Source organism: Hirundo rustica, chromosome 4, assembly GCF_015227805.2.
Source record: "Hirundo rustica isolate bHirRus1 chromosome 4, bHirRus1.pri.v3, whole genome shotgun sequence".
Taxonomy (NCBI): domain Eukaryota; kingdom Metazoa; phylum Chordata; class Aves; order Passeriformes; family Hirundinidae; genus Hirundo; species Hirundo rustica.
The window spans coordinates 1,071,314-1,078,209 of record NC_053453.1 but is presented as its reverse complement, the minus strand read 5'-3'; the positions used below and the strand labels follow the sequence as shown (position 1 = coordinate 1,078,209).

Sequence of the window (6,896 nt, the reverse complement as noted above, 5' to 3'; positions counted from 1 at the left end):
TTTGCTGAAGGGTTCGGGTTTGAAGCCAAGTGGAAACGTTCATAAAAAGAGCAGGATTAATTCCCTTTCCTTTGGCATCGCTCCCACGCCGAGTCCGAGTCCTCTGGCGCACCTGGCGCCCCGGGAATGCTCCGCCTCCCATCCCAGGGGAGGATTTCTCCCCCCCAAAAAAAGCACAAATCCCTTCTGAAACCTTTAAACCCTCGCTCTCACGTCTGGTCACGTGCAGCTTTCAAGAGGGGGCATCTCCTCATCTCAACCTCGACAGCTGAGCTTTGCGTCCCTGAGGAATCCATTCCTGATTTTTTTTTATTATTATTTTTTATTTAAATACAGCCAAGAAAAGTGAAATGCTTTGCGCACACGTGGGGTTTTGGTTTGGTTGGGTTTTTTTTTAATGGGTTTCAAAAAGGATTTAATAGGTTTCAAAGAATTTCAGCCGTTCTCTGCCCAGGAGTTGAGCTCAACCCGATGAACCCGATGGAGTGTCAAAGGTCGTTCCAGCACTGGGGTGTCAGAGTCGTTCAAAGGAGAAATTTTTTATTATTTTTTTTTTGCCAAATCTGTCTGCTCCAAAGGCAGATTTTTCACTCCAGAGGAGATATTCCCAAATCCATAAGCCGGGAAAAGCCACCCCCTTGTTATAGGGATGGTGGAGGGTGTCACCCCACGAGGGGACAAACCCCATCCCCTCCTCATCCCTGCCACTTTTTCAGAGGGAAAAATGCTGAAACGGAGGAAAATCCAAACCTCAGCCAAGCGGGACAGATTTCCAGACGATCCCCTCGCCTGGGAGCATCCAAAACTTCCCCCAGAGCCCGGCTGGAAGTGGCACCTGGCCCTGATGTGGGATGGGAGGAACACTGGAGGCTCCTGACGGCTTTTCAAGGCAGGGTTTGGGGATTCCCTGCTCCGTCTGGCCAGAGCAGCGGCTTTTTCCCACCTCCAGGAGATTCAAAATCCTCACCACAAATGGCTGAGGCGGCGGTTTTGTGCCACGACACGGCTCAAGGATTCAAATCCCTTGGGTTTGGTGTTTGGAGAGAAGGCAGCTGAGGTAAAATTTTGGGGATTCGAGCTGAGGCGTAATTTTTCCTTTATTTTTTTTTTTAGGAAGGAGCCGTTTCTCCTCCAAAATTTTGCTGATTTTTTTGCCTCTTTTAGACTGGGTGAGGCTGCTGCTCCCCTTCCCAGGAAGAACTTTTTTTTTTCCCAAAATCCGGCCTAACCCCATCTGAGACAGCTCCAGCCGTTCCCTCCCGGAGATCACGGACGGATCCCTGGGAACGGATTGGAGTTTCAAAAACACCAAGGGTCAGGTTCTGCTCTTTGACCACAACGACCCCGTGGGATTCTCCAGGCTGGGGCAGAGGGGCTGGAAAGCTGGGAAAGGCCCTGGAGGTGCTGGTGACAGCGGCTGGACATCCCCAGGTGTGCCCAGGTGGGCAAGAGGCTGCTGGCAGCTGGATTTTAGCAGGGATGGAGTGGCCAGCAGGATTTGGGCAGTGACTGTCCCCTGTGCTGGGCACTGCTGAGGGACCACCTGGAATCCTGGGGTCCGTTCTGAGCTCCTCAGTTCAGGAAGGACCTTGAGGGGCTGGAGAGTGTCCAGGGAATGGAGCTGGGGAAGGGTCTGGAGCACCAGGAGAGGCTGAGGGAGCTGGGAAAGGGGCTGAGCCTGGAGAAAAGGGGGATCAGAGGGGAGCTGGTGGCTCTGCACAACTCCTGACAAGAGGGGACGGGCTCTACTCCCAGGGAACAGGGACAGGAGCAGAGGGAACGGCCTCAGGGTGGATTTTAGGGAAAAATCCTCCATGGAAAAGGTTTTAAATCATTGGAATGAGCTGCACAGGGAGGTTTGGAGTTCCCACCCCTGCAGGGATTTCAAATCCATGTGCACGTGGCACTTGGGGACACGGGCAGCGGTGGCCTTGGCAGCGCTGGAATGATTGGACTCCGTGATCTCGTGTGCGATGGGTGATTCCTTACCTGGCTGTCCTGGAGGGATTTGTGCTGTCCCTGCTCTTCTGGCACGATTTCCACGGGGTTGAGTGTGGCTAAAAACCAAACCCTTGTGCCCAGCTGGGCAAGAGTGCAGTGGGCCCTGAGGGACAGCCCGGAATCCTGGGGACAGCTCCCAACAGGAGAGGCCTGGAGGGGCTGGAGCGAGTCCAGGGAGGGAACAGAGCTGGGAAGGGGCTGGAGAAGCAGGAAAAGCTGAGGGAGCTGGAAAAAGGCTGAGCCTGGAGAAAAGGGGGATCAGGAGGAGCTGGGAAGGGGCTGAGCCTGGAGAAAAGGGGGATCAGGAGGGACCCTGTGGCTCTGCACAAGTCCCTGACAGGAGGGGACAGCCGGGGGGGTCGGGCTGTGCTCCCAGGGAACAGGGACAGGAGCAGAGGGAACAGCCTCAGGGTGGATTTTAGGGAAAATTCCTCCATGGAAAAGGGTGGTTAAACACCGGAAGGGGCTGCTCAGGGCAACGGTGGACTCACCATGCCCTGAGACGTTTCAGGAACGACTGGACGCGGCACTCAGTGCTCACGTCTGGTTGACGAGGTGGAGCTCAGCCGCATGTCGGACTCGATGCTCTCCGAGGTCTCTTCCAGCCTCACTAACGCTGCGATTCCCTGGAATATCGGGATGCGCAATAGCGGCGCGCCCCCCGTGCCTCAGTTTCCCTGCGGCGTGCCCCGCCAGGGGGCGCTGCCCCCGCCGCCTCCCTCACAGCCCGCGCCGTCCTCTGGCCACGCCCCCCGCGGCTCCTGATTGGCCAACGCCGCCACCGCCGCCATTTTCAAACCGCCGCCGCCGCCGCCGCCATTTCTCCCCGGGCTGAGGCGCCGCCGCCACCGCCGCTGCCAGCCCTGCTCCCGGTCCCCAACCCCATGGAGACAGAGCCCCGGGGCCAAAAACCCCCTGCGCGGAGACGGGGCAGGGCCAGCGCCTCGCCCCCGGCGGGCGGCACCCCCGGCGTGGCCGCTTCCTGCAGCCGGTAGGAGTCGCGATCCCCCCGCGAGGGGCTGAGGGAGGGTGACCCGCGGGCGGTGTGTGCCCCCAGAGGAGACCCCCGTCGGTTTGCTGTGGGACGAGGGTCCCTTTAGCTCCCTTATCGCCTTGGGAAGGGAAATCCCGGCCGGCTGTGAGGGGATTTTTCCAGGGGAAATTCCGCCCCGATCCATCTCCTAAGGGGAATTCCTCTCCTGCGGGCTGTGGGAGAATCCTTTGCTTTTCTGCCTCGTGAGATGGACGCTTCTTTCCTCGGGCTATAACAGCATTCCCTGCCTGTCCCTTAATGAGGAGGGGATTTGTAGCTGCTCCTGTCACGGAATTTTAAAGGGTTGGGATGATCCTGAAGGATCATCTAGTGACACCTCCCACGATCCCAGCCTGGCCTTGGACACTTCCAGGGATCCCAGGAGCAGCCAGAGCTTCTCTGGGCACCCTGTGCCAGGGCACTGGATCGTAAAAACCCCCCTCAGCACCAGCTCTGCTTTTATTCTGAGTTTTAAACCCCTGTGTGAGATGTGTGTTGCTGTCACTCCGAGATACGGAGCTCGGGAGGTTTTTCCCAAGGTCGCACCCTGAAAGAAATTTACGAAATAATTTACCCTTGAAGTTCGTCTTATTTGCGTCGACTCCAAAGCGTTACCTGGGTGTGTTTGGAATTGAAACAGATTTGACACGATCAGCAGAGGTTTCCAGCGTGGCTTGGAAGGGCGAGAGATGCTCCTGCTTTCCCTCCAGCCTCGTTTTTCCATGGAAATGAGGGTGAGGAAAGTGAGTGGAGCAGTGGATGCTCTCAATTAGGCGATAAAAGCAAAGTAAACATCGACCAGCTCGGGTTTTGCAAGGATTGTGCAAGTTCTGGGCGGGCAGAAGGGTTTAACAGAAAAGCGCTCTCGAAAAAAATGAAATTAATTAACGCACTTTGAAAAGCGAGAGCCTGATTGGAGGCTCCGATGGTTTGGGACGGTCGAGAATTCCCGGGTGAGGCTTCTTTGCGTGGGAAATTGGGGTAAAACTAGGAAAGAACGAATCTAAGGTAAGAATTACAGCTCTTAACTCTCCATGTGGACGCTCAAGGTGGTGCCAGCTCAGCACCTCTGTGGTCTGGCGATGCAGAACGTCTCAAATGCCGCTGCTTGAGGCTTCTTCAGAATAACGGCAAAGTTTCGCTGGGAAAACTTCAAATTTAGGGCAGCTGGGCATTGGCTGGGTGAGCTCTAAAAACCTCCAGGGACGGAGGTTTTCTTACCTCTCGCAGCTCGATCACACTCGCTGGGGGAAAATTTGCTTTGTGTTTACTGGAATTTTTCCGTGCTGCAGCTTGTGCGTGTGGGAAGGGTCTGTTTGTGGTTTTATCTCCTTTTTAGATCGTGTAGACAGCACTTAGATCCCATTTTCTTACCTTGCTTAAATCCCATTTTTTTCTTACCATGCTTAAATCCCATTTTCTTACCTTGCTTAAATCCCATTTTTTCTTACCATGCTTAAATCCCATTTTCTTACCTTGCTTAAATCCCATTTTTTCTAATCTTGCTCAAATTCCTTTTTTTTTCTTTGTTTACCTTCCTCAAATCCCTTTTTTTTTACCTTGCTCAAATCCTTTTTTTTTTTTTTTTTTTTGCCTTGCTTAAATCCCTTTTTTACCTTCCTCAAATCCTTTTTTTACCTCTCCCACTTCGAGCTCTCCCTGCTCTCAGTCCCTTTGTTAATCCTGGGCACCTTTTTGCTCCGGTTGCTGTTCCTTGTACTGGGAGGCCCGGAGCTGCTCCCAGTATCCAGATGGGATCTCCCAAATCCCAACTGGCATCATCTGAGCCGTTTGCTTCCCCCAAACCACCACCAACAGAACTTAAAGTGTTTAATCCTTGCAGCTGTTGGGGAAGAGGCAAACTAGGACAGAGCGACAGAAGGGTTTGTTGTTTCGTTTTTAATTGAACAAAAAAAATAACCCAAAATCTGGCAGCACTTGGGTTTTAAACTGTAGCCACACGTGCAGAATGTGTGTTTTCTGTTCAGGGGTCTGACTGGGATTTAAGGAAAGGCCTCCACGCCCTACTAAACCATAAATATATTTAATAAGTGCACAAAACAAGCGCACGCATCCATGAAGGAGCTTTTGTGCCCAGCCCTGTAACGTGACCCTGCGTTTGGGCAGCCGGAGTTCGCTCAAATCTCCGTCCAGGCACCGCCAGAGCTCGGGGGAGCCTCCGGATTCCCTAAATCCCGCCCCGCGCTGTTGGAGGGCGAGGTAATTCCCTTTCTTAGCCCTGAATTCTCCGGGCTCCGGCGTTCCCGAGCCGTCTGCGGTCTGCTCTTTGGGCGGGGTGTTTTGAAAGCGTCCGATTTCGCCGCCGCGATGCCGCCGGAGGATTCCTGACGCTTCCAAAAGAGAGGGAGGCGGGAAGTGACGGGGGATTTGCGGCAGCCCCTCGTTTGTGGTGGCTAAAAAGGGAGGAGACGGTGCTGGAGACGGTGACTTCACCCAGCTATGAACGGGGAATGTTTGGAGCCGAGGATGCTTTTCGCATCTCCTCATTTTCTATTTATCTGGTTTATTTTTATTTTTTTTTTGTTTTCCCCCCCCTCTTTGGTTATGCACCTGCAGCTCTCGCATCAGGTTGCAGGTTCAAAAGTGAAAGGGAAGCTGCAGGGTGTGGCCCAGGGAAGGAAAAATAAAGGATGATTTTCCCAAGGAGACATTCCCAATTTTTTTTTCCAGAATTTCTCTGGCAGCGCAAGTGGTTGAGAGTTTTCCTCTCAACCTTTCCTCCCCCCCCCAACTCTAGCTGTGAGGAGATAACAAAACAAAAAAAAATCGCAAAACCTTTTATCTGGGACAGACAAAACGCCGTTTATCTTGGGATTTGTTTGTTTGCTCTCCAATCTTGTTCCCAATTTCTCTAATCTGGAGGTGAATCCAGGTGAAGCTTTCTGAAGGATCCCATGGAAATAAAGCTGAGGCTTCTCTCCTGCCCCAGACGCTTTGTCTTTTTTCCTGGAAGTTGCATTTTTTTTTTTTCCCTGGAGAATGGCTCTGGAGCAGCTCCTTCCAGCTGGGAGAAGGAACCCTCCAACCCCAGGCAAGCCTGGAGCTTGCAAAGTTGATTTTCCTCTCTCTCCAGAGCCAGCTGTTCTCGTTGACACCTCGACTCCAATGAGATTAATCCCAATTAATCGGCTGATTTCTGGATTAAAAGTGGCTTTTATGCAGAGGGAAAAGATGCTCAGGGCTGAGAGAGCCAGGCCAGGCAGCTCCTCCTGGGATCCACCCCGCCAAAGGGGAGCAGGGGAAGAGCTCAGAGTTCTGAATTCTTTGAGAATTCTCCCAAATTCTCACCCCCCAGGGTCCCCAAACCCTCCAGCCCCGCCGGGGAGTCGCTTCGCTTTTTTGCTAAAAAAGTCAAGTTTTACCCTTCCACCTTCCCCTGCGGCTGTGGCATTGCTGGATTAGGCTTGCAGGAATGAAGAAGGGAGAAAAGTGGAATTTTTTTTTTGGGGGGGGTGGCAGCCCACGAGGTTTCACGTGGGACAAAACCCTTCCCATCCAGGCAGGAATTCCGTCGGGGAGAGCTTCGTTTCTGGAACAGCGCCGACAAAGAATTCGTTCACTCATTACCAGGACTGGCCTTAACGAGACATCGAGAGAGAGAGAGACTTTCCTGAATTAAATATTTCAAACAAAATCCTTTAAAAACCTTCCCCGATGGCTCACAATGACCCCGAGAGGCTTTGATTTATTCCACATTTATCCCACGAAAAGGCGCCGCTGTGAGGGCCGAGCGCTTTTGATGCCGACGCTTCTCTTGCTTTTCTTCTCCTTCATGACGGCTTTTTTTGCTCTCGATCTCGGCTGGGATTAAAGGCGGAGAGCGCAAAAACCTCGCCGTTAT

General features: G+C 53.0%; 1 long non-coding RNA gene across 1 annotated transcript; it reads left to right on the top strand.

Annotated features, from left to right (window-relative positions):
• The first annotated feature begins 2,853 nt into the window (after positions 1-2,853).
• LOC131378535 (uncharacterized) lies at positions 2,854-6,689 on the top strand. The gene is made up of 2 exons (XR_009207768.1): positions 2,854-2,992; positions 6,555-6,689. It is a non-coding gene; the product is annotated as an uncharacterized LOC131378535 (long non-coding RNA).
• The last annotated feature ends 207 nt before the right edge of the window (positions 6,690-6,896 follow it).